Source organism: Sapajus apella, unplaced genomic scaffold (genome assembly GCF_009761245.1).
Source record: "Sapajus apella isolate SASKATOON/1434 unplaced genomic scaffold, GSC_monkey_1.0 scaffold96, whole genome shotgun sequence".
Taxonomy (NCBI): Eukaryota; Metazoa; Chordata; class Mammalia; order Primates; family Cebidae; genus Sapajus; species Sapajus apella.
In genome coordinates this window covers 3,672,711-3,697,879 of record NW_022437036.1, presented here as the reverse complement: position 1 = coordinate 3,697,879, position 25,169 = coordinate 3,672,711, and positions in this window count along the sequence as shown.

Genomic DNA, 25,169 nt, shown 5'->3' with positions numbered 1-25,169 from the left:
GAATAGCTATATCTTCAGAAACACTCACTCTGAATCCATCCATAATGGAAATAACCCAGTGTTTTTACAACATTGCTTTCTCCCCAGTGCCCCCATTAAAAAAAAAGTGAATAATGATCATCTAAAAGTCACAATCATCGTAAGATAATGAAGCTTGAAATTTCATTCTCAGACAAAATCCATCTCTATGACGTGCTTGAGGAGATTTTGATCACCATGAAATAACTATTTAAGTCCAAAGATAAAATTTAAGAAATATTTTTGCTAATGATGTAGCTTGGAAAAAAGATTATCACCATTTGGTTCCTCCTGTGTACCCATCAACAGACAACCTGTGGGAGGATTTTGCAGCCACTTTGATTTTTTTGTTGTTTTTACCCATTTGAGAAAAACTTGATTGACCTCTTAGAACCCAGGAAGGCTGGTCACTGTTTCTTTGCTGGAGTCTGGCCAAAGGCCATGAAGGGTGGGGAGATGCCCATTTACATACCCTTGGCTCCAGAGTACCACCTTCAGGATGCATGAAAGCCCAAACTTTGTTTTAAGGGTGTTTATAGTAGCTCTCCCTGGCCAGGCATAGTGGCTCATGCCTGTAGTCCCAGCACTTTGGGAGGCTGAGGCAGGTAGATCACCTGAGGTCAGGAGTTCGAGACCAGCCTGGTCAACATAGTGAAACCCTGTCTCTAATTAGCTGGGCGTGGTGGCAGCCACCTGTAATCCCAGCTACTCAGGAGGCTGAGGCAGGACAATCACTTGAACCTGGGAAGCAGAGGTTGTAGTGAGCTGAGGTTGCGCCATTGTACTCCAGCCTGGGCAGCAAAGTGAGACTCCATCTCAAAACAAAACAAAACAAAAAAGACTCAATAAAAATGCTCTTCCTATAACCCCACACCCAGGTGCAGCTTTCCCAACCTGCAGAGAAGTACACATCTGTGGGTGGTACATCTCAGTGTTGTCTTCCCAGAGTGCCGGGATTACGGTCGTGAGCCACTGTGCTGAGACTAACGGCATTTTAGACTCCCTGCTGTCATATGCTGAAAAATGAGCCAAAGCCCCGGATGTGCCTAGAACATTGTTCCCTTTTAATTCTGAGCCACCCTTTCCACTGGGGAAGACTGGTCCACAATGGCTCTTAGGTGGCTGGCCTGGCATTTTAAGTGTTTATATTTACTCCCCTCCTGCCCCAGTCTGATCTCCATGTTTTACCTTTACTTCTTCCCTGGGGAAGTCTGCCATTTTCCAGTTCAGCCTTCCTTTCAGGTCGTGATCATATGGGAGCCTTTGGAAGGCAAGGCGCACACAGGCATGTGTACCATGGCCACAGTCACGGCCATGGCCACGGCCACGGCCACCGCCCCGGGACTGCAGGTGGGAATGCTGACCCTGTTTTTTGAAGGAGTAGCTGATTCAGATTAATCAGTTAGCAGTTGGTATTTCATGCTGACTCCAAGAGGACTTCCGTACACACAGGTTTGGATTGGAGAAGTGGGAGGGAGAGGCGCTAAGTGGCAGAGAAGAAGAGAGGGAAGAGGAAGCTACCTCAAAAATTATTGTTGTTTCTCAGCACGGATTGATTATTGCATGTATTCTAAGCAAATATTGCAGCATATTTAGGGGAAAAACGGTAAAAAAAAACACGCTTGTTTGTAAATAAATGATGACCGTTTTGAAAAAATAAAGAAAGCCAGGTAATTTAAAGTTAAACATTATTACACAATGTCAGCTGTGCCGACACGGCTCCCTGACCTAGCCTTGAGTCCTCCCTTCACTCATCCCCACAGCGGCCATAGTGACATGCCTCAAGGTGTCCTTCCTGCGATCAAATCTCCTCAAGGCCAGTCCATTGTCCCTCGGCTGTTTCTCGTGGCAAACCGAGGCCTCCCTGGCTGGGCCTCTGCCTGCATGCCCAGTGCTTGACCTCTTCTCTCACCAATCCCCTACTCCCCATGCAAGTCTGGGCCTGCTCACACCCGTGATGGCCTAGGTTTTCTTCTCTGGACCTAAGAACCAAGACATTCCCTTGGGCAGCGCCGCTGCTGCCTGTCTCTCAAGGGTTAGTACAGGCACTCCCTCCTCTGGGAAGCCTCCCCTGCTTGTCCACTCTTCAGTGCAAAGTGCTCCTTCCTTAGCTCTTCTAGAAGCCAGTGTGCCTTCTACCATAGCAACTCTTATGGCTTATTTATTTCAATACGGTACTCAGTAATTGCCAATCACCATGATTCCTACTACCATGACGATGATGATGATGACAACAATGATCTGTTTTCTTCACAAGCCCCAGGTCCACCTGAAAACAAGGACTCCCTTGTCATCGCCATGTTTCCAGTGTCCCCCAGTGCCCAGGCAATGCCCATGGCAGGTGCCCCGTGCTTATGTATAGCAGGAAAAAGTCGCCATCCTGCTGTTTGGAAGTAGTCATGAAAAAATGCATTTTATCAGATGTTTAGACTGGAAATTTAAGGAGCCTAACGTCGACAGGAGCTCAGGTACAGATTCCAGAAGCAGGGGGACGGGAGAAAAGTGACAGCAGCAGCTAGCTGCCCGCTGTGTGTGCAGATGACGGAGTGCTAGGCCAGGCGCCACGGTCTCACAGCCTCTGAGCGCGGTCGCCCCTTGAGAAGGGAAGGCCCATTCTACTCTCTTTCTTCCAGCACAGAGTTGGATGTGCCAGTGAATTGCTCTGAGGAGCAAATGAGGGTCGATTTCTTTCGTCGGTGAAGAAGTGCTTGTGTAAAGGAAGAAAGGGTCAATAGCCAGCTCTCCCCTGTCTTTGGGAATGCACTTTCAGAACTCCTCAGTCAGAAGGCCCAGTTCCTGTTGAAACCAAACTCCTGGCAGACAGTTGATGCTCCACCAGTTTTCATAAACACTCTTGTTTTTCATACTCTGGAGGCTCTAGTATTTTTAAGCTGGAGGGCTCCCCTGTTCACCGACTGCACGCTGGCTGCTCTTCACACTAATTGCTCCATAAGATTCTTGTGGAACAAATATCCACAGCTTGTGAGAAGCAACCTGGAGCCAAACATCAATGCAACCCCAGTCTTGATGAGATAGAGCGTCAGTCACTGATGCTGAGTCACCAAGGGCCTTTAGATGCTGGAGCACACAATGGGAGGCTTTTTGAGGTTGGCAGAGCTGGAGAACCTGCTGGATCCTCCCAGATGGGACCATTGCCCCCAGGAGAAGGTATTCCCAGAGTTTGGAAGCCATGAGTTAGCAACAACGTGAATCAGGTGGGGACAGAGAGCGGAGGCACGGCACTGCGTGTTTTTGCATCTCGGTGAGATGACCTAATTCATCATATTCGATTTTGCAGAAAATCAACTCATTTGACAAAAGAACAAAGCATGCATTGTTCAAGTATAAGAGGCCTGGGCTACAGGGGATAATCATCTCAGCTCTGAGACAGGGAATGAACGTCACACCTTTTGTTCCAGTCGGATAGGCACAAGCATTCCAGGCAAATGAAACCCATGACATCCCTCTAATATGGCTGGATGTTATTATTGTGGTGAATTTCCCTGATTATTGCCAAAATCTGTTAATTGTGCCTAAGGTCAGAGTGGATCATATACTTGTTCCATGAAACCTTCATTTGCTGATTTAAAAAATATGCTTCTTTTTAAAAATTATCTGAAATGGATAAAGAAATGGCGTTCTGATTGAAACTGAATTTGGTAAAATTAAGATGGATCTCTGTGTAGCTCTGTAACCCCTCCGATGGCCAGAATCTTAGTCCCTCTTGACCTTACTTATGTGGCTCAGGCTCCTTGGACTTGGGGTAGAAGCTGAATTCAGAAGCCAACCGGGCCCCATGGCAGAAATTCCGCATTCACTTTGTTGAAGAAATTCCTGGCAACTGTGAAGTGGTGTGGGAATCTTCTGTTAAAGGGTGTGTCCGAGACAAGATACTGATTGGCTTTTTTCTTCCAATTTGGTATTATTGCAGTGAACAAAACAGACCCAAAAATCGGTGTGTGAGAGAGATGGGGTTGGAGAGAATGTACCGTGTACATACGTGCGTACATGCATATGTATGTATACTATGTGCATATCTTCTTGTAGAGAGGCAGCAGTCGTAACGCCAGCAACAGTTCACAGTGTTGTGTGTTTACGCCGTGCTGGGCATTGCTTCAGAGCTCTACATGCATTAATTCTATTATCCTCATTAGCAACCTCTGAGGGAAGAACACTTTTCCCTTTACTGGAGAAGAAACGGAAAAAGAGTTTTATCAACTTGCCTAATGTCTTGTAGCTAGTAAGTGGTGACGTGTGTGTGTGTGCCTGTGAACTATGTACTGAGACAGCACACATGCACAAAAGCACATGGAGCGTAAGTGCACAGATCAGTGAATTTTCACCCTGACACTGCCACAGAGCCACCTCCAATCAAGAATAAACTTGCCTGAGTCCCAGGCTTTACCTCCTGCTCAGAGTAACCCTCTGTATTAGTCTGTTGAGGCTCTTCAACAAAATATCACAGACCAAGTAAGTTAAACCACGGAAGTTTATTTCTCACAGTCCTGGAGGCTGGAAGTTCACTCTCAAGGTGCCAGAGGGCTGGATTCTGGTGACAGCCTTCTTCCTGTTTTGAAGATGGCCATCTTCTCTCTGCATCCACACATGGCAGGAAAAACAGAGAGAGAGAGAGACAGACAGAGAGAGAGAGAGAGAAAGAGAGAGATACAGAATAGGTACTCTTTGATCTTTTCTTATAAGGATGCTAATCCCATCACAAGGGCCTCACTTTCATGGCATTATCTAAACCTATTTACCTCCCCACAGCCCCATCTCCAAATACCAACCAGCGTGGGAAGTAGGACTTTGACACATGAATTTGGAGGGTATACTACTCAGCTCATAGCACCCCCCTTTTATGGCTAAACCATAGATTAGCTCTGGCTGTTTGTAAATGTACATGAATAAAATCCACACTTAGTAAAGTACACATGGGTTGTATCTACCGTTTGCTCAACATTGTTCTGAGATTCCAGCAGGTTAATGCACACGGAAATTGGGCATTCGCAGTACTCCCTAATACCAGCGTGTGTGATGGATCTTGGGATTGTTTTCAGTTTGGGGCTCTTTCACATAGTGCCGCTGTGAAGTACTTCTTCTATAGATTTTGGTAAAGGCAGCCCTGCCTTTCCACTGGGAATATACCCAGGTGTGGACTCACTTGGTCACTAGGTATTTGGAAAATACTGTCAATTTCCCACAGGGCTATTCTTATTTGCATTTCAGCCCACAGCGTATCAGAGTTTCCGTAGACCCACACTTTCAGCAATACTTGGAATTGTCAGTCTTCTTCATTTCAGCTCATCAGATGGGTATACGGTGGTGTTGCATGGTTGTCGTTTGCATTTTCTGGAGAAAAAATGAAGGGAAGCTCCCTTCCATGCTCACTGGCCATTTGGAAATCCGAAGGCACCGAGTCAAGGCTTCCTGCTGCGTTGTCTGCCTTTTTCATCGTATCAGTCAGTGTTTGTTTACCATTGGTGCTCTTTGTGCTCCATTTAGAAAATCCTTGATGAGTCCCAGCACAGTGGCTCACTCCTATAATCCCAGCACGTTGGTAGGCCGAGGTAGGCAGAGCATGATGTCAGGAGATTGAGACCATCCTTGCCAACATGGTGTACCTGTCTCTTCTAAAAATACAAAAATTATCTGGGTGTGGTGGTGAGTGCTTGTAATCCTGGCTACTAGGGAGGCTGAGGCAGGAGAATTGCTTGAACCCAGGAGGTGGAGATTGCAGGGAGCTGAGACCACACCACTGCACTCCAGTCTGGTGACAGAGTAAGACTCCATCTCAAAATAAATAAATAAATAAAATAAAAAATAAAAAAAAAGAAAATCACTGATGAACTTAATGTCATGAAGACAGACTCTTACATTTTCCTTTATGAGTTTTGTGATTTTTTCCCTTTCACAGGTAGGTCTACAGTACACTGGAATGGAGTTTTGCATATTGTGTGAAGGAGTGCAGACCCAGTTTTGCCCATGTAGAAATCCTATTGACCTAGCACATCAATTTGGAAGAAGGACCAAACCCACTCTACTACAGGATCACTTTTGTGAGGGATCAGGTGGTTTTGGTGAGCATCTGCTTCTGGACATGGGCCATGCTCTTCACCACCACCAAATGGGCCTAAGTGTTGCAGAGAGAGAGTCAGTGCTCTGACAGCATCATGGAGACAGAGGCCATTTCCCTGCCTTCCTCCTGCCAGTCTCCAGGTCTCAGCTGAAGTGCTCCCTCCTCTAGAAAGCCTGTGATCTGGGACGTCCTGTTCAGTGGGTGATCCTGCCTCCAAGCATCTTGTTTATAGTTGTGGGGTTCTATGTGGCCTGGAAGAGTTAAGGTACAACAGGGCATTTAATAGCTGCACCCATGCTTATCAAGGGCTTTCTGTCATTTATTTTAACTATTATATATTATTCCCTTTGCAATGGTTTGAAAACAGCATTTGGGTAAGTTACTCCAGACAGTGACTCTGGAGCCCACATAGAAAAATGTAAGGTTCATCATTTTTGCAAAATGCCAAGTTTTTCTCTGCAATAGTTTAGTTATCTACTTTTTTGTAAACATACACACATGCATACAAATGAACATACACATACACAGAATATACACATAAACATGGACACAAACATGCACATATGCAGAACACACACATAAACGTGGACATGAACACGCACATATGCAGAACACACACATAAACATGGACACGAACACGCACATACACAGAATACACATGTAAATGTGGACACAAACACGCACATACACAGAATACACACGTAAATGTGGACACGGACATACACATATACAGAATACACACGTAAATGTGGACACAAACATGCACATACGCAGAATACCCACGTAAATGTGCACACAACATGCACATATGCAGAATACCCACATAAACGTGCACACAAACATGCACATACACATAATGCACACATAAATGTGGACACAAACATGCACATATGCAGAATACACACATAAACGTGCACACAAATATGCACATATGCAGAATACACAGATAAACATGAATGACATGAGTGTACATATTTCAAGGCACATGCCCACATAAGTACACATGCACACACACAATCTTCTCTAATATTTGTACTGTTACATGTTTAGAATTATAATCCCTTCTTAGAATATTCAGCAGATTATTCACACTAAAACTCTGCAGCTTTTTAAAAGATGTATTTCATTTTTTTCCTGTGTGTCAGAATTAATCAAGGTTCTAAAGATTGTTCTGCAGGTGTTATTTCAAAAACAACCAATACTCCCCAAATCATTAAATTTACAGGGAGACTTTTGATTACAGAAGCTGATGACTATTATTTCTAAAATAGAAGAGATGCAGAGTGACAAAAATCAATGACATGTCCATTAGGTTAGAGCTAAATTTATTCACGTTTTACATTGGTGAGGTTCTCACACCACTTTCTCTGAAAATTTTCACCTTATAGTGACTCTTGAGTATAGATACCTAGATATTTATAATTGTTATTTTGATGATTTTTTTGGCTTTTCTTTATTTTGTTTTATTTAATTTTTTTTATTTCAATGGCTTTAGGGAAACAAGTGGTTTTTTGTTACACAGATGAACTGTGTAATGGTGAAGTCTGGATTTTCGTGCACCTGTCACTCAAGTAGTGTACATAGTACCCAACAGGCAGTTTGTAATCCCTCGCTTCACTTCCCCTTTCTGATTCTCAAGTGTGCATTATACCACTCTGTATGCCTTTGTATATTCATAGCTTAGCTCCCACTTATATGTGAGAACATGTGATTTTTGGTTCTTGATTCCTGAGTTGCTTCACTTAAAATAACGGTCTCCTGTTCCATCCAAATGACTGCATATTATTTTGCTCCTTCTTGTGACTGAGTAGTCGTCCACGGTGTGTGTATAATGTTTTCTTTATCCACTCATCAGTCGATGGGCACTTCAGTTGGTTCCATATCTCTGCAATTGTGAATTGTGCTGTGATAAACATACAGACACTGGTGTCATTTTGATATAGTGACTTCTTTTCCTTTCAGTAGATACACAGTAGTGGGGTTGCTGGATCAAATTTCTGAGCATTGGCAATAGTAAAGGCCTGGTCATGTGGCAGTTAGGGTAGTTCGATTGAAGCGCCCAGGGATTGCATCTGTTTTGAAGCCCAAGGATGGGACAGCCCGTGAGTGCAGAGCATCTTTTGACGAGGCTAATATGCTAATAAGGATTTCTTTTGGGAGAGTCGCTCAATTGTCAACTTTGAGGAGTCGTAGTTATTCTAGTTTTAGGTCTGTTGTAGGGGCTATATAAGAGTCGAGGCCTACGTCTTCATAATCTGTATAGTCATAGCTTCGATATCATTGGTGGCCAAATGTTTTGACAGTGAGAGAGGGGTTGTTAATTTCATCTGTTATGTACAGGATAGGGAGGGATGGTAGGCAATTAAAATTAGGATTACAGTGGGCAAGATAGTCCACACAGCTTCTACTTCTTGGGCATCTGTATGACATGAATGTACATATTTCAAGGCACATGCCCACGTAAGTACACATGCACACACACAATCTTCTCTAACGTTTGTACTGTTACATGTTTAGAATTATAATCCCTTCTTAGAATATTCAGCAGATTATTCTAAGTGATAGTATGTGTGATAGTAGATAGTAGATAGTAGATAGTATGTGTAGTGATAGTATGTGTTAATTTTGTTGTCAATATGAGGGAAACAATATGTCAATATGAGGGAAATAAACCTTCTTTGAGTTTTTTGTGACATCTCCATACCGTTTTCCATAGAGATTGTACTAACATTCCCACCTACAGTGTCCAAGCATTCTCTTTTCACCACTTTCCTGAGAACATCTGTGGTTTATTGACTTTTTAATAATGGTTATTCTGGCTGGAGAAACGTGGCATCTCATTGTGGTTTTAATTGTGGTATCTCACTGTGGTTTGCATTTCCTGGATAGTTAGTGATATAGAACGTTTTTTTCATATGTTTCTTGGCCACTTGTATGTGTGTATGTTATGTGTCTACTTTTTAGTGGGGTTATCTTTTTACTGCTGATTTCTTAGAGTTCCTTATAGATTCTGGCTATTAGTCCTTTGTTGGATCCATAATTTGCAAATATTTTTTCCTACTCTGTAGGTTATCTCCTTACTCTGATGACTATTTCTTTCACTGTAAAGAAGGTTTTTAGTTTATTTAGGTCCCATTTATTTATTTTTATTTTTGTAGCATTTGCTTTCGGGGGTCTTAGTCATAAATTCTTTGCCTAGGCCAACATGTAGAAGAATTTTTCCTAGACTTTCTTCTAGAATTTTTATGGTTTCAAATCTTAGATTTAAGTCTTTAATCCTCCTTAAGTTAATTTTTGTATATGGTGAGAGGCATCCAATTTCATTCTTCTATATGTGACTATCCAATATTCCCAGCACCATTTATTAAATAGGGTGTCCTTTCCCCAGTCTATATTTTTGCAGAATTTGTCAAAGATCAGTTGGTTGTAAATATTTGGCTTTATTTCTGGCTTCTCTGTTCTGTTTCATTGGTCCAGGTATCTATTGTTATACCAGTACCGTGCTGTTTTGGTTATGATAAGCTTTCAGTACAGTTTGAAGTCAGGTAATGTGATGCCTCCCTTTTTGTTCTTTTTGCTTAGGATTGCTTTGGCTATGCAGGCTCTTTTTTTGGTTCTATATGAATTTCAGGATTGTGTTTTCTAATTCTGTGGAAAATGATGTTGGTGTTTTGATAGCAGCTGCAATGAATCTGTAAATTTGTCTGGGCACCATGGTCATGTTCACAATATTGGGTCTTTCAATCCATAGGTGTGGGATGGATTTCCATTTGTTTGTGTCATCTATGATTTCTTTCAGCAGTGTTTGGTATTCTCCTGGTAGAAATCTTTTATTAACATCTCATTGGTTAAGTATATTCTTAGGTATTTTATTTTATTTTTGTAGCTATTTTTAAAGGGATCGAGTTCCTGATTTGTTTCTCAGCTTGGGCATTGTTGGTGTATAGCAGTGCTACTGATTTGTGTACATTGATTTTGTAACCTGTGACTTTACTGAATTCATTTATCAGATCTATGAGTCCTTTGGAGTAGTCTTCAGGGACTTCTAGGTGTAAGATCATATTATTGACAAAGAGAGATTACTTAACTTCCTCTTTTCCAATTTGGATGCCTTTTACTTTTTTTTTTCTCTTGCCTGGTTGCTCTGGCTAGGACTACCAGCACAATGTTGAATAGGAGTGGTGAAACCGGGTACCCCTGTCTTGTTCCAGTTCTTACGGGGAATGCTTCAGCTTTTATGCAATCAGCATGATGTTAGCTGTGGATCTGTCATATATGGCTTTTATTATTTAGAGGTATGTTCCACCTATGCCTAGTTTGTTGAGGGTTTTTATCATAAAAGGATGCTGGACTTAATTGAAGGCTTTTTCTGCCTCTATTGAAATTATCACACGGTTTAGTTTTTCATTCTGTTTTTGTAATGAATCACATTTATTGACTTGCATATATTGAACTATTCCTGCATCCCTGTGATAAAATCCACTTGGTTATGGTGAGAGAGTTTTTCGATATGCTGTTGGATTTGGCTTGTTAATATTTTGTTCAGAATTTTTCCATCTAGTTTCATCTGGGATATTGGTCTGTAGTTTTCTTGTGATGTTGTTGTTATGTCCTTTCCTGGCTTTGGTATCAGAGTGATACTGACTTTGTAGAATGAATTACAGAGGATTCTCTCCTTCTCAACTTTCTGTGATAGTTTCCGTAGAATTGGTACCAATTGTTTGAATGCCTGCTAGAAATGGGCTGCAACTCTGTTTGGCCTTGGGCTTTTCTGTTAGTAATTATTATTAATTATTATTATTATTATTACTGATTCAATGTCACTGCTTGTTATTGGTCGATTAGGATTTCTATTTTTTTTTTCTCCAATTCAAGCTAAGGGCATTGTCTATTTCCACGAATTTATCCATTTTATCTAGATTTTCTAGTTTGTGCACACAGCAGTGTTCACAGAAGTCTTGAGTGATCTTTGGTATTTCTGCAGTGTCAGTTATAATGTCTCCATTTTAATTTCTGGTTAAGCTATTTGTATCTTCTTTCTTCTTTTCTTGGTTAATTTAGGTAGTGTTCTATCAATTTTGTTTGTCTTTTCAAAAACCAGCTTTTTATTTCATTGATCTTTTGCATTGATTTTGGTTTCAATTTCATTTAGTTCTTCTTTGATCTTTGTTATTTCTTTTCTCCTGCTAGCCGTGGGTTTGATTTGCTCTTGTTTCTCTACTTCCTTGAGGTTGATCTTAGGTTGTCAATCTGTGAGTTTTCAGACTTTTTGATGCAGATGTTTAGCACTATGAACTTTCCTCTTGGCACTGCTTTTCTTGTATCCCAGAGGTTTGGATATGTAGTGTCACTGTTTTCATTTTGAAAAATTTTTTTAACTTCTGTCTTGATTTCATTCTTAACCCAAAAATCATTTGGGAGTGTATTTTTTTATTTCCATGTATTTCTACAGTTTGGAGGGTTCTTAGAATTGATTTCTAGTTTTATTCCTCTGTGGTTTGAGAAGATACTTGATATAATTTCACTTTTTAAAATGTATTGAGACTTGTGACCTATCGTATGGTCTATCTTGAAGAATTTTCCATGTGTTGATGAGAAGAATATATAATTTGTGGTTCTTGGACAGAATGTTCTGTACACACCTGTTAGGTCTATTTGTTCTAGGGTGCAGTTTAAGTTCAGTGTTTCTTTGTGACTTTCTCCCTCAATGATCTGTCTAGTGCTGTCAGTGGATTGCTGAAGCCCCTCACCATTATTGTGTTGTTGTCTCTCTCTTTTCTTAGGTCTGGTAGTAATTGTTTTATGAATTTGGGAGCTCCAGAGTTAGCCGCATATGGTATTTACGATTGTTATATCTTCTTGTTGGATTGATCTTTTTGTCATTATATAATGACCTTCTTTTTCTTTTTTCACCGTTATTGCTTTAAAGTCTGCTTTATCTGGTACAAGAATAGCTACTCCTTTTCACTTTTGATTTCCATTTGCATGAAATATCTTATTTCACCTTTTCATATTGTCTGTAAGAATCCTTATATGTTAGTTCTGTCTTCTGAAGACAACAGATATTTGGTTTGTGATTTTTAAAAATTCATTCCACCAATCAGTATCTTTTAAGTGGAGCATTCAGATCATTTACATTCAACATTAATATTGAGATGTGAGGAACTGATTCAGTCATAGTGTTGATTGTTACCTAGTGACTTTGTTTTTCTTAATTGTCTTAAGTGTTTTATAAGCCTTGTGAATTTTATGCTTTCAGGAGTTTCTACACTGCTGTATATCAACCTTTAGTTACAAAATGCAGTACTCCTTTCAGCATTTCTTATAGTTTTTGTCTAGTATTGACAAAAATCCCTCAGTATTTGCTTGTTAGAGAACGACTATTTCTCCTTCGTTTGTGAAACATAGTTTTGCTGGATACGAAATTCTTGAATGACAGTTCTTCTGTTTAAGGAGATTAAAGATAGGACCCCAATCCCTTATGGCTTATAAGGTTTCTGATGATAAGTCTTTTGTCAGTCTGGTAGGTTTTCCTTTAAAGGTGACCTAACACTTTTTTCTCACTGCTCTTAGAATTCTTTCCTTCATGTTGACTTTAGACAGCCTGATGCTGTGGTGATGTTCTATTTGCAATAAATCTGTCAGGAGTTTCTTGCACTGCTTGTATTTAAATGTCTAAATCTCTAACAAACAAGGCCAGGGAAGTTTTCCTTGATTATTCATTCAAATATTTTTTCTAAACTTTTTGCTTTTTCTTCTTCATGAAAACCTGTGATTCTTAGTTTTGGCCATTTTACACAATCCCACATTTCTTGGAGACTTTGTTCATTTCTTTTCATTCTTTTAAAATTTTGTTTGATTAGGTTAATTTGAAAGCCTTGTCTTCCAGGTCAAAGCTTCTTTCCTCTACTTGCATGTAGTATATTGTTAAAACTTTCCACTGCATTTGTAGTTTGCTCAATCTGTCTTTCGTTTCTAGAAGTTCTCATTGGTTTATCTTTAAAATATCTATCCCTTAGAATAGTTTTCATTTATAACCTGAATTATTTTTTAAAATTTCTTTATATTGTTTTTCAATTTTCTCTTGTATCTCCTTGAGTTACTTAATAATCAACCCTTTGAATTCTTTGTCTGATATTTCAGATCTCATCTTGTTTGGATCCACTGCTGGAGAATTAGTGTGATCTTTTGGGGGTGTTATAGAACCCTGTTTTTTTATATTGCCAGAATTATTTATCTCACTTCTTCTCTTAGATTATTTCTTCTAATTATTTTAAATATTTATTTTTTATTTGACTGGATTTTCAAAAATTATTTCTTATTTTTCCCCTTAGGGATGTGACTTTAACATTTATAGTTTATTGTCACCTAGCTTGGATCTGGGTGTTTTCAGTGGTGAAGACTCTGTAAGAGTTCCTTGGTTACAGAGAATCTTTGTGCAATTGCTTTCTCAGATGCTGGTTGTATTAACAATGTGCTGTCTCCCATGGGCTGGAATGGAAGAGGTCTCATGAAACATATCTTGTTCCCCAGTTGTATGAACTTAATTTATTTTTTTTGCCCCAGTGTTTTACTCACTGGGTTGAACAGTTCAGACTTTAGGCCAGTGAGAGGTGTTCATGGGTAAGAAATGGCTGTAGCTAAAGCAGGTGGGCAAATTCAGTAGCCCAGTGGTGTGCAGAGGTCTTAGCTTTGATAGAAGTGGCTGCGTAACCTCTTAGTAAAATGCACCAGGGTGTTTTCAGGGGGAGGGAAGGGGGCCACCACAGCTCCTTCCAGGCCAGCAGGAAAGCTATTCACATCCCAGTGACTCCTGACCCAGCGTTCCAGCTACTCAGATCAGACAAGCACCTCTTTTCATCTGCAGGAATGCTGATGTTCCATGTAGACAGGGATCATGACTCCACCTCTCATATAAGCCTGAACTTGGAGGGCACCCTCCTGTGAAGACACAGTCATTCTGAGACTTTTCAGAAAGACTGTCTGTGAACATACCCATATGGAGTTCCCATGAGCAATGCCCCAGCTGTGTCTGTAGTGGTGGGCAAAAGGGAGAAGAAGCCCCCTTATCCAAGATCCTTCATGAGCACCAGGGCTGCCTGACTGTTGCAGAGCTGAGGACTTTCCCCACTGAGCTCAGCACTGCACCTGTGCCTCTGCTGAAAGAAACTTCCCACTGGCAGAAAGTTCAGGGACTCAGGGCTTGTACTCTGGTTACTTTTGTCCCAGGGAGTATTCCCTTAACGTCATGCACTCCCTCTACACCTGGGAATAGCAGTCCCTGAGGGCCAGACCACTGTGAACCCCACTGTTCCTGGGTCTAGCCACCCAAAGGGGCTGCCACCCTCTAGGATCATGCTGGAAAATATCTGCAAGGGATCCAGTGATGAGACTTGTCCTCTAGTCTCCTGACAGGGGAGACCAGCACCAGTTCTAATGGGATGGGAAGGGTATGGCATCAACTTTGTGAGACTTTCTTGATTATAAATAGACTTAGTGTGTTAGCTGTCTCAAATTCCAGCTGCAGTCCTAATGTACTGGGCACCTCGACAGATGCAAGATCTCCTGTTTAGCCAGGGTAATGCAGGCAATGGCAATCGCTGAGGTTGTGCAAAGGATTTCTCCTTCCCGAGCACTGTGTTATTTTTTTTGCCTGGTTCACACTGTAGGCTGCTGCCCACCACTTCTTTCAAAGGCTGTGTGGTTTCTTTCAGGTTTTCTGTTAAGTTCCTGTGTTGGTTCTGAAAGCTCTAATCTTTTTCTGTAGCTTTACACATCCAACCTGATGTTACCAAGATGTCTGGGAGTTTGTGGCTAAAGCCTGCAGAAGAAGAGATGTATCCCTTCCCAGACATCTTATCTGTTGCCCTGGGTAATGAAAAGATTCCATTTTTAATTATTTATTTTTTAAAAATTATTATTTTTTGGCCAGCCACAGTGAGTGGCTTATGCCCGTAATCCCAGCACTTTGGGAGACCGAGGCGGGTGGATCGCCTGAGGAGCCAATGCACCTGATTTCAATTTTTAATTAAAAAATATTTTTATTTATTATGGATACATAATAGTTGTACATTACCCAGATAATTTTTGAAGGATTTTGTAAGGATTGATACACAAAAATTTATTCAATATTTATTGAGGCGCTAACAAATGCAAGGACCCAGGTTAGATCCGGCGTATCTGAAGATGAATCAGGCAGACCTGCCCTTGCCTTCACGAACTTTTTATTTTCCAGGAGAGATGGACATTGAACTCTGAACCATTTGCATGCATGATTCATGAAAAATGCACGTGAGTGCTTCTGTATGGACATCTTACGGGAAGTAGCCCGAAGGAACAGTTTGTTAAGCTGAATTCTTGAAAGCAGGGAGGATTTCCTGGGAAATGGGTTCTAGATATAGAAAAATAACGCTTCTTTTTTATAGCTCTTTTTACCCAAAATCATGTTTCTTCACTTCAACATTCAGTAAGTTGTGGAAAGCTCAAATGTTGAGTTAAAATTTGTACCATCACAAGTTCAAAACAGCTGTTTCAAGGAGACTGAGCAGGGGCGGTTTCGTGGAAAATCCTAGAGGTTTGTTTCTACCTACCTCTCATCTCCCACAGTGGGGTGTGACTTTTGCATACATTTTCCTCCTCTTTATCAGGGAGCTTAGGTGATGTCTGGAAACGTTTTTGGTTGTCACAATTGGAGGGGAAGTCATGTAGTGAATAGAAACCAGGAATGCTGCTAAAAATCCTACAATTCCAAGGATAGTAACCCCATCCTCTGGCTCCTGACAGACAACCGCTGGGCGAGAAGCATCAGTAACTCTGCTTCCTCTGGTCTCCCTCTCTGGACTGCAGGCTCCTCAGCGTCAGCGCAGGGCAGCAGCCGTCCCTGCTGTGCACACACACCTGCTCTGCCCTGGATGCCTGCAGGGCGAGTCCTTGTCCTGCCAACTACCAGCTCCGCAGCTGGAAAGTCTCTTACATTCCTGAAGCTCTAGTTTTCTCCTCTCAAAAACAGCAGTGCTTCCATCACACACTCATTGAAAGCCCTTATCAACCGTGGAGGAAGTTCACAGCTTCTAGAATTTATATCCTAATTTATGTTATTTTTCCTTTTAAAAGTTCAAACAAAAGGAACATATCTCCAAATTACAGCTTCAGCGAGGATGTAGGAGAGCTTATTGGCCTTTGAAATGGCCCTGACACTGAACAATGGTAACAGGGTGGATTATCAAGACTTCACTGTCTCCAGCCTGAGGCCAGGCCACGCCTCCACGCTACGCCTGCATCTCACTTCTGTGGCCTGCATCCCACTTTGAATGCATGGCAAATTGGCCTGTGATTTCTATTTTTTTCACTTACTTCACCATGAGCCAGCACTAAGATGGTATCATTTGGATAATGACAGGGTGCCCTTCTGCTCTGCCCTATTCTTAGATTCCAGAAAGCTGTGGGCCCCCAACCCCAGCACAAGAGCTGCCTCTTCCACCAAGCCTGAACTATGTAGAGAGAAGTTGCAAGGGTCCTTATGACAGAATCCCTGTGTTCCCCTGATGCCACATGTCACTTGTCGTCGTGCCAAGGCCCAGGCACTCAACAGTGACCCTCCAGGATGTTCCAGAATATATGCCTGATCATCTGCCCCGTTTTCAGCTCACTCTGGGCCTGGCCTTGTCATAGTGAACGAGAGAAACCTTATCCCTACCTTTGCAGTGTGTATAGTCCAGTGGGGGAGAGGCGTTTTTTTGTTTTTTGAGATGGGGGGTCTCCTTATGTTGCCCATGCTGGTATCAAACTCCTGGGCTGAAGCGATCCTCCTGCCTTGGCCTTCCAAAGTGCTGGGATTGCAGGTATGAGCCAACACTCCTGGCTGAGGGGCATTAATTTAAAAATACACCCATAACTGTGAAATTAAACTGGGAAAGAGCTACAGAGGCGAAGAAAGGGCAGGTGCTACCAATGCAAATAACTTAGGGTCTGGTGCAGCCAGGAGGCCAAGGAAAGCTCGGCTGAGGCTGTGACACTGAAGACGGACCTACCATGAAGGATGATTGATTGCTCCAGGAGCTGTGGAGAGTGGGGTGGGAGAGGCAAAGCTTGCAGGCTGGCAGTGGAAGAAGATCACTCTGTGCTGGAGGTAGGCCTAGGGGGAGACAGCAATGACAGGATATTGTGCGCTTCACTCTGAGCACTCCCAGTAGTGCAAGACCAAAAAGGCTGGGAGGTAGAACCTATCTCTCCTTCCCAACTCAACTCCCTGATTGCCAACTGTAGAAATCCCCCTCCCATGACAGGACTAGGCAAGCTCTTCCCCATCAGAGCAGCACTCCCTGCAGAACCTCCTGCCATCCGTGGCACATCACTCAGCCCTCTCGCCCCCCTACACATCCTGGCAGCATCTCAGATCTCACGAGCAACGAGAGACAGGAACGTTTCTGCCGGAGAAGGACATGGTCAGGTGCATGAATGGAAAACCTCTTGGCTCCTCCCAGGACAGTGGATTGGAGTAGGCAGGGGACCAATTTGAATTCTGTTGGGAAGGGAATGATGGTGGCAGTGGCAAAGGGAGGGACGGATGCATTCCTGGGACATCTCAGAGCTACGATGCCAAGGTCTTGGAGTTGCAGTTTGAGGGTTGAACGAGCAGGCTGGCAGGTGTGATTCACTTGCATGGACAGTGACTACTCTTGTACAGAAGGGTTTTCTGAGAAAATCCCCTAGAATGGTGCCACTTTTGGGTGAGTGGTGGAGTGTTGTGTGGACATGTGCTCTGTCTCATCCTGAACACCTATTTCCTAGACGTGGCCCGTGCTCCCCAGCCCAGACCTCCACTCACCATCTCCCTCTTCTCTTGACCATCCCCATGCCCCACATCTTTACTCTTCCTTTAGTGTTTGTTGAAGTTAATTTGCCCTCTAATAAGCCATCTTCAACATCCTTAGCCAGACATAGAGTCAGAATTTCACTTGTTTAAACAGAACCTCAGAGTTTGAAAGGAACTCAAAGTCACCAGTTGCCATGAGTAATGGCAGTGTTTCAATCCTGAGTCAGTGACAAGGAGCCTTGGTGGAGTCCTTTAAAGTGTTCTGCTTTTCCCATGGGATACCTCAAGTCTTCTCTGCTGAAGAAGAGAAGTCTTCTCACCTCTCTTTCATAGCCCCGAATGCCAGAAACATCTGTCCTTCAGGCTGCTGTAGCCGGCGGCTGGGCGGTCTGCCCGGATGATTGGGGCAAATGCAACTTCCACCAGATGAGTTTCTTTTTAGGGTGCAATACATGAGAAGTCAGTTTCTGTGCGCCAGGACCCACCTGTCCCTGTCCGGTGTTGATGACTACTCTTCACCAGAGCTGTCCACCTGCTCCTGCACAGAAAACATTCCCTTTGTGTCCAGTGTTTGCTTCTGGGCTGTCCTTTGCCCACTGCTCCTAAGAAAGGAAGATAACCACGTGCCGTTTCCCCTAGAGATGTAAATCCTCTAGGCCCACAGGGGTTGCCAGAGACATCTGCCTCATGACCGGCGATGACCGTTGCCCTATCTTCATCCTTCAGTACCATCTGGAAGGCAGGGGTCTTGTTGCAGTGAAGCACCTAGCACAGTTGCCGTCACAGGGGAGGTCCTCCGTAAATGTCTGCTGAGGCCATGTCTCATGAGGAGGGAGATTCCAGGAGGCAGGAAGAAGCGGACAGCTGACACTGGAGGATGGCCTCCTGGAACTCCAGAGCAATTCAAACTTCTGACTTCTCACGTTTTAAATAGTGTGTCAGGCTTCCAATCCCGACTGGGAAGGAAGGGAGGGCGGTGGAGGGCAGTGGGCCCAGAGTGGTGGTCAAGAGCATGCCCTCCACCACAGCATGGCTGCCGGGTCTGGTCGTGGCTCTGCCACTCGCCAGGTTGTTTAACCTCTCTGTTCCTTGGTTTCCGCATCTGAAAATGCAAATAATAGCCCCCGTTTCCTAAGCTGTTAGGAGCATGCACTGAGTTAATGTATGTGAGGACTTAAAATAGTGTCCATTCATGCGTTAGCTGTCATTATGCTGTAAGCACTTGTTGAAAAAGAAAAAAGGTATTAGAGTTTTCAAAAATGCATCCAGGTGAGTCTTATGAAAAGAATCGGAGCTCTTTGTTGGATGTTTGAACCTTTACAGCTTATTGGAGGGATTTAATTTGAATTATGAATCCGGTAGGGACACCGCAGTCTTCTCTGTCCTTAGAGCCTCTGAAAACCTTAATACAATGTTGATGGGGAAGACAAGGGAAGAACGGGAGTCCTTGACAGATGGAGGGGGAAGACACAGGTGGGAAGTCCTCGCCTGAGAGAGGAGCGGCGCTTGGTTTCATCCCTTCTTTCCTTTTGCTCCTCACTATGTCCCCAGGATTAGCTCAGCGTGACTGAAAGGAGGTACCCAGGGTCCATCCCTTGCAGGTACGCCTCACTGACGCAATGAGCTTTTACTCAGGAGGCCTGGTGTTGGCCGTCACCTGCCCACGGGAGCACAGCTCTTGAGCCCAGCTACTTCTGTTCATCCTGAGTGCTCCTTGCTACTGGATTCTGTTTGCATCTAATCCCACTTCTTCCTTTGCTAACAAATCTAGCTCTCATGTGGAGTTAATTTCGAGTACAGGAAAACCCTTAGCTGGAGGAGGTCATGTGGCATCCCCTCTGCTTCCACCACTTACCTGTGCCATGAATCCATTCTGTCAGGCACGGTGATGCCTCCCGTATTATTTGGGCACTGAGGATGAAGGGAAGTGCAAGGCAGATCCAGTCGCTGCTCTCCTGTGGGCAAATAAGCCAAGTGCAACCATCAAGCAAAGAAATAGAACCCTTGAGATTTTTTATAAGAGTCATGAGTTTGCAATCAGGCTCTGAGACAGAGAGCTATGATATTTGGGTGTGTTGCTTGGCATCACCTAGCCTCAGTTTTCTCACCCTAAGATGGGTCTAACTTTGCCTACATAGTAGAGTTGTCATGAAAAGAAACATTTCATACAGTACTTGGTACAGGGTCTAGCATGGAGCAAATGCTCAGAAAGAGCAGGATTCTGCCTCCAAGAGAGGGATTTTGAGAGTGAACGTTCTATTGCTGTGTAAAAGAACCACTGTAGGACTCGGTTACTTTAAAGGACTCGGTTACTTTAAAGAACCAACATTTGGTATATGACAGTTGCTGTGGGCCAAAAATTTGGGAGTGGCTCAGCTGGTGATTGAGGCTCAGGGCCTCTCAGGAGACTGCAGTCAGGATGTTGTCTGGGTCTGTGGCCCTCTGGAGGCTCAATTCCACCATGACTCCCTCACATGGCTGTAGGCTGGGGGCCTCAGCTCCACAGCACTCTTAACTTGTCCACAGAGCTACTTGAGTGTCCTTACAATATGGTGGCTGGCAACTTCCCCAGGAGAGAACAAGGAGGGGAGAGGGAGAGACAGAAGAGATAGAGCTGCCACAGCACCCCTTAGGTTCTAATCTTGGACATCACACATGTCACTTTTACTACTTTCTATTTGTTGGAAGCAAAGCACTAAGTATATCTCATACTTGAGGTGTGAGGAATTAGCCTCCACCTTTTAAAGTGAGAATTATCCATGAACTTGTGGACATCATAAAGAGAACAAAAGATCCAGACATGTAGGGCCTTCCTAGTATATTTGTGTCTTGGTTTTCTGTGTTCTCTAGACTCTGAGCTTTCGTGTAAATAAAAAAAATACATCTTCTCCTCTTTCCAGTTGTAAATTATGAAAAGTAAGCCTCCCTGTCGTCTTCAGTATGCCTGGTGGAGCAGAACCGTGAACTTTCCCTTCACTGAGCATTTACACTGTGAGACCATGCCACCCATCCGTCGGTGTGGATGCACACTCCTTCCCTACGCAGAGCTTAGTCGCTGAAATTTAGACAGCTGCGCCCAGGGACTTCAGCTCTGACATTAAGGTGTGTGTTTTAGCCTCGCCAGAGGGGAGCAAGAGGATTTCTCCATCAAACAAAGAGGTCAGCTCTCCAAAGCATCTATAAAACCAAAGTCAAGCTTGCTATTTTGCTGTTCTGTTTAGCCAAGGCCTATCTGTTCTTGCAGTTTCCACCAGAAAACACTGTGTTTCTGGGAAATTGCACCATGGATTCTGTTGACTGCCGCAGCTTTTCTGCCTTAATATCCTGAAGGAATACGTTCTTCACCAGAGATCCACGGAAGGACTTCAGATGCCTATGGAAATGCTATGCAAAGTCTGTGGCCATAACATGCAGTTTTTGGAGAAAGAGTCTGGAATTTTTTCAGACGCTCTCTCAAGGTATTCAGTGCCAGTCCCTCTGCCTCTCACCAAAGCACAGATATATCAACAAAAATATTAAAATGCACAAACCTTACTCCCTAAAGCAAAGTGTGTGGTTTTCTCCCCATGCTTGTGACACTGGTATACCTGGTGAGTGGAAGGACTGATGTGTGATGGTGGCTGTATCTGCCCTTATCCCCAAAATTAAACTGTGAACTTCAAGATGGGAAGGGCCATGCCATTCTCTTCCACCAGTGACCAGGTTTTTCTTAACAAATGGTTGTTGAATTGAGCTTCTTCACACTTTCTGAAGCTTGGTTAAGGAGCCATTCCTTGGCAATAGTTCCTGCTGCTATATGCTGGTCTTGCCCAAAATAGAACTGAGTTTTAGCTAAATGGCCACCAGTTTGTCATGTGCAAAATAAGCAAGGTAAGTCTGCAGGCAGATCCAAACAGAATTTAAGAAAGAAATGCAATGCCACTGACCCTGCCCTTTACTGACTCCCTAGAGTCCTAGCCTTCTTCCTCTCTCCCTCCTTTGGCAAACCTTTAACCCAGGTTCACCACCTGGCCATCAGCGTGCTGAGTGTCAGGAATTTGAGATGAATGGGATGCACTTGCTACCTTGAAGCTCCACATCTAGAAAGGCTGGCGTTTAATAATCAGACACTCTCAGAATCCATTGACACCAAGGTCAGGAAGAAGATACCTCCCAGCCCACCCCTACAGCCTGTTCTCAGCACAGCAGCCTGCATGGTCCTTTACAACATAGATGAGATTGACACTTTCCTCCTCTGCTCCGAAATCCTTCATCACCTGCCCTTTACACTGGAGTGGAAGCCCCGTCTCACAGCAGCCTGCAGACCCCATGTGATCTCCTCACTCATCATCTCTCCCCTCCACACTTCCTTCCTGCCTCTTTCACTGCTGCACAGCCTCACTCCCCTGTAGCCCATGTACCTTCATCTAGTTCTGGAAGCAAACATCGCTACCGGGCTTCTTACCACAGGGCCTTTGCACTTGCTATCGTCTCTTCCTGGAATGCTTTTCTCAGAAGCTCCCGTAGGTGGCTTCCCTTAGTTGTTCTGTTATCACTGCAAAAGTCACCCCTCAAGGAATCTTTCCTTGTTTACTCTTTTCTGAATGGCCCTTTCACCCCATCACTCTGTCCCTGTCAACCTTCACCATGTCTTTTTGCATGCGTCCAGCCATTTTGTCTTTGCATGTGTCCATAACTTGAAGGCCATGCAGTTGGGGGGCGGCAGCTCACTTCTGGAATCCTCAGTGCCCACCACACCCTGCCACTGAGCTAGTGCCAGCCAGTATTTGTTGGATGAGCAAAGGCCAGTTCTTTCTGATTCCAAACCCTGTGTTCTTCCCACCACCCAGCCTGCCCTGCCAGGGTCTTACCCCACCTGCTGTTCGTCCCTGTCTGAGAGGCACCTCACCTTTGTATAGGTCTAATTTCCATGCGTAATGGCATTGCACTGATAATGTCAGCATCGAGAATAGTGGCAAGTGCTCAATATATACATGTAACTTGAATAAATGAATGAGTAAAGGAATTAATGAATGAATAAACAAATGGAGTTTAACTAGAGGTGCTAACTCTGGCTAGGAGGGCCAGGGGGCCTTCCCAAAGGAGGCAGATGTGAGTTCTTTCTGAGGACAACTGGAATCAGCCCATTGAGGCAGGACAGGGCACAGGTGGGCGAGAGTGTCCCCTCCTCTGTGGTCCCTGGCCCCTTCCATGCCCTGGCCTCCTGGTTCTTCCCTACTCTGCACTTGAACAGGTTCAGGTCTCTCCTGGCTTGAAAAACACCCAGTTCACCTGCCCCGGCTGTGCCTTTTAGCTGGAGTCACCTTTCTTTTCCTTTCATGCCAGCCTTCTCAGATGAGTTCCCAATTCCTTTCCCCCTTTCTTCTCCACCTGCTCCCTCCTGAAACTTTTATAGCATTTCTCATGCAGCTATCATTCTCTTTTGGAAATTGAAGTCTATTGAGTAAAGGGAGGGGCAAGACAGCTTAAGATCAAGGAGTCCTGTGAAAAGGGAGAGTGATTTTTGAAGACATTAAGACAGTGGTGGAAGATGAAACAGAGAGGAAGAATACCCCGGCCTTTTAGGAGGGTGGAGATGGGCACTGTGAGCCCTGGGAGTCAGCCACATCTCCGTTCCCGAGAGATCACACCATTCTTAGTGTGCTATGATCACGAGCCCCTCAGTGTTAGGACCTGTGGGAAAGATACAATAAATTGTGTCTATATAAGTGTATCTATGGATGCATACACACTTATGTGCATGTATAAACATGCAAATAAAACATTAATGTGTGGATCAAACTAGTGGCTTAGTGTTATAGATTTTGGCTACTATAGCTTCATTTAGAGCTGTGTGCACAATTAGACCCAGAAATTCTGCTTCTAGTCATTTATCTTATGGAGATGGTCACATATGTATGCAAAGATGCATATTTCACAATATTCATTGCAGCATGGCCTGTAGTAGCCTTCTGCATGTCCATGGATAGGAGACAGGGTAAATAAATTCAGGTAGAATGAAGTGAGGCATATAAATAAACACGCTCCCTGAAATCAGGTGAATCTACACTTGCCGACATAGGAAGATCGCCCAGACCCGCTGCTTTGTGAAAAGTGAGAGGGCTGGGCGCGGTGGCTCACGCCTGTAATCCTGGCACTTCGGGAGGCCAAGGCAGGCAGATCATGAGGTCAAGAGATCGAGACCATCCTGGCCAACATGGTGAAACCCCGTCTCTACTAAAACATACAAAAATTAGCTGGGTGTGGTGATGCGCACCTGTAGTCCCAGCTACTCAGGAGGCTGAGGCAGCAGAATTGGTTGAACCTGGGAGGCGGAGGTTGCGGTGAGCCTTGAGGATGCCACTACACTCCAGCCTGGCAACAGAGAGAGACTCCGTCTCAAAAAAAAAAAAAAAATTGCAAGGGGCATTCTATTTTGTAAAAGATGCTGGTGGTATGCATGCATGTATATGTGTATGTGTGAATCCTTTGTTATTCTCACTGCGTTTCATTTTCATGATGATGTAAGGATGTCTGATCTCATTCAGTAATGTAAAACTGCTTTTTAAATGGCACAAGAGTGCAGATGGCTGTATCTCTCAGGTGTTTAGACTGATGCATCTTACGTTAGTATTGGTATGTTTTGCAAGCAAGAGGTGTGCAGGCTTTGGAAGTAAAGTGAAATGAACTCTTTCTTGTCTGGGAAGCTGGCTCTCCTTTGAGAGACCCCTTCATGACACATCCCAGCCTTTGAGTCTAACTGTCATTTAGCACCCCCATGCCAGTGGTTCTTTCAGGTGACAACATGCCCCATTGTCTCCCAATGCTTTGCCTGCTGAGTATTAATTCAATATATTTTTGAGCACTTACCAATAACCAAGGATTGGGCTAGGAATATCAGGTGAGCAAAATCAAATGTGGCTCTGCCCTCCTGGAGCCCACAGTCCAGAGGGAGAGGCGGATTTTCATCAAAGGACCTCGGAAACAAAATGTCAATTGACAAGTATGGGAATTGCTGCAAAAGGCAAAGCCCAGGGCACTGTGGAGATGTCATGGGGCTGCCTGCGTGGTTGTGCAGTCCCTACATTGACTCGGGGCACCCTGCGTTTGTGGGGTGCAGTGGGAGGGACCTGAAATCTAGTCCACACTTCACTGACCAAACTGCACTTGAGTGGAGAACTGTGCCTGCCTGGCAGGGGGCACCCCATCCCCTCCCTAGGCTGCAAACCTTCAGCACTGTGCTGGCCCGGGGAAATGCCCTTTCTAATTTTCCATCTAAAC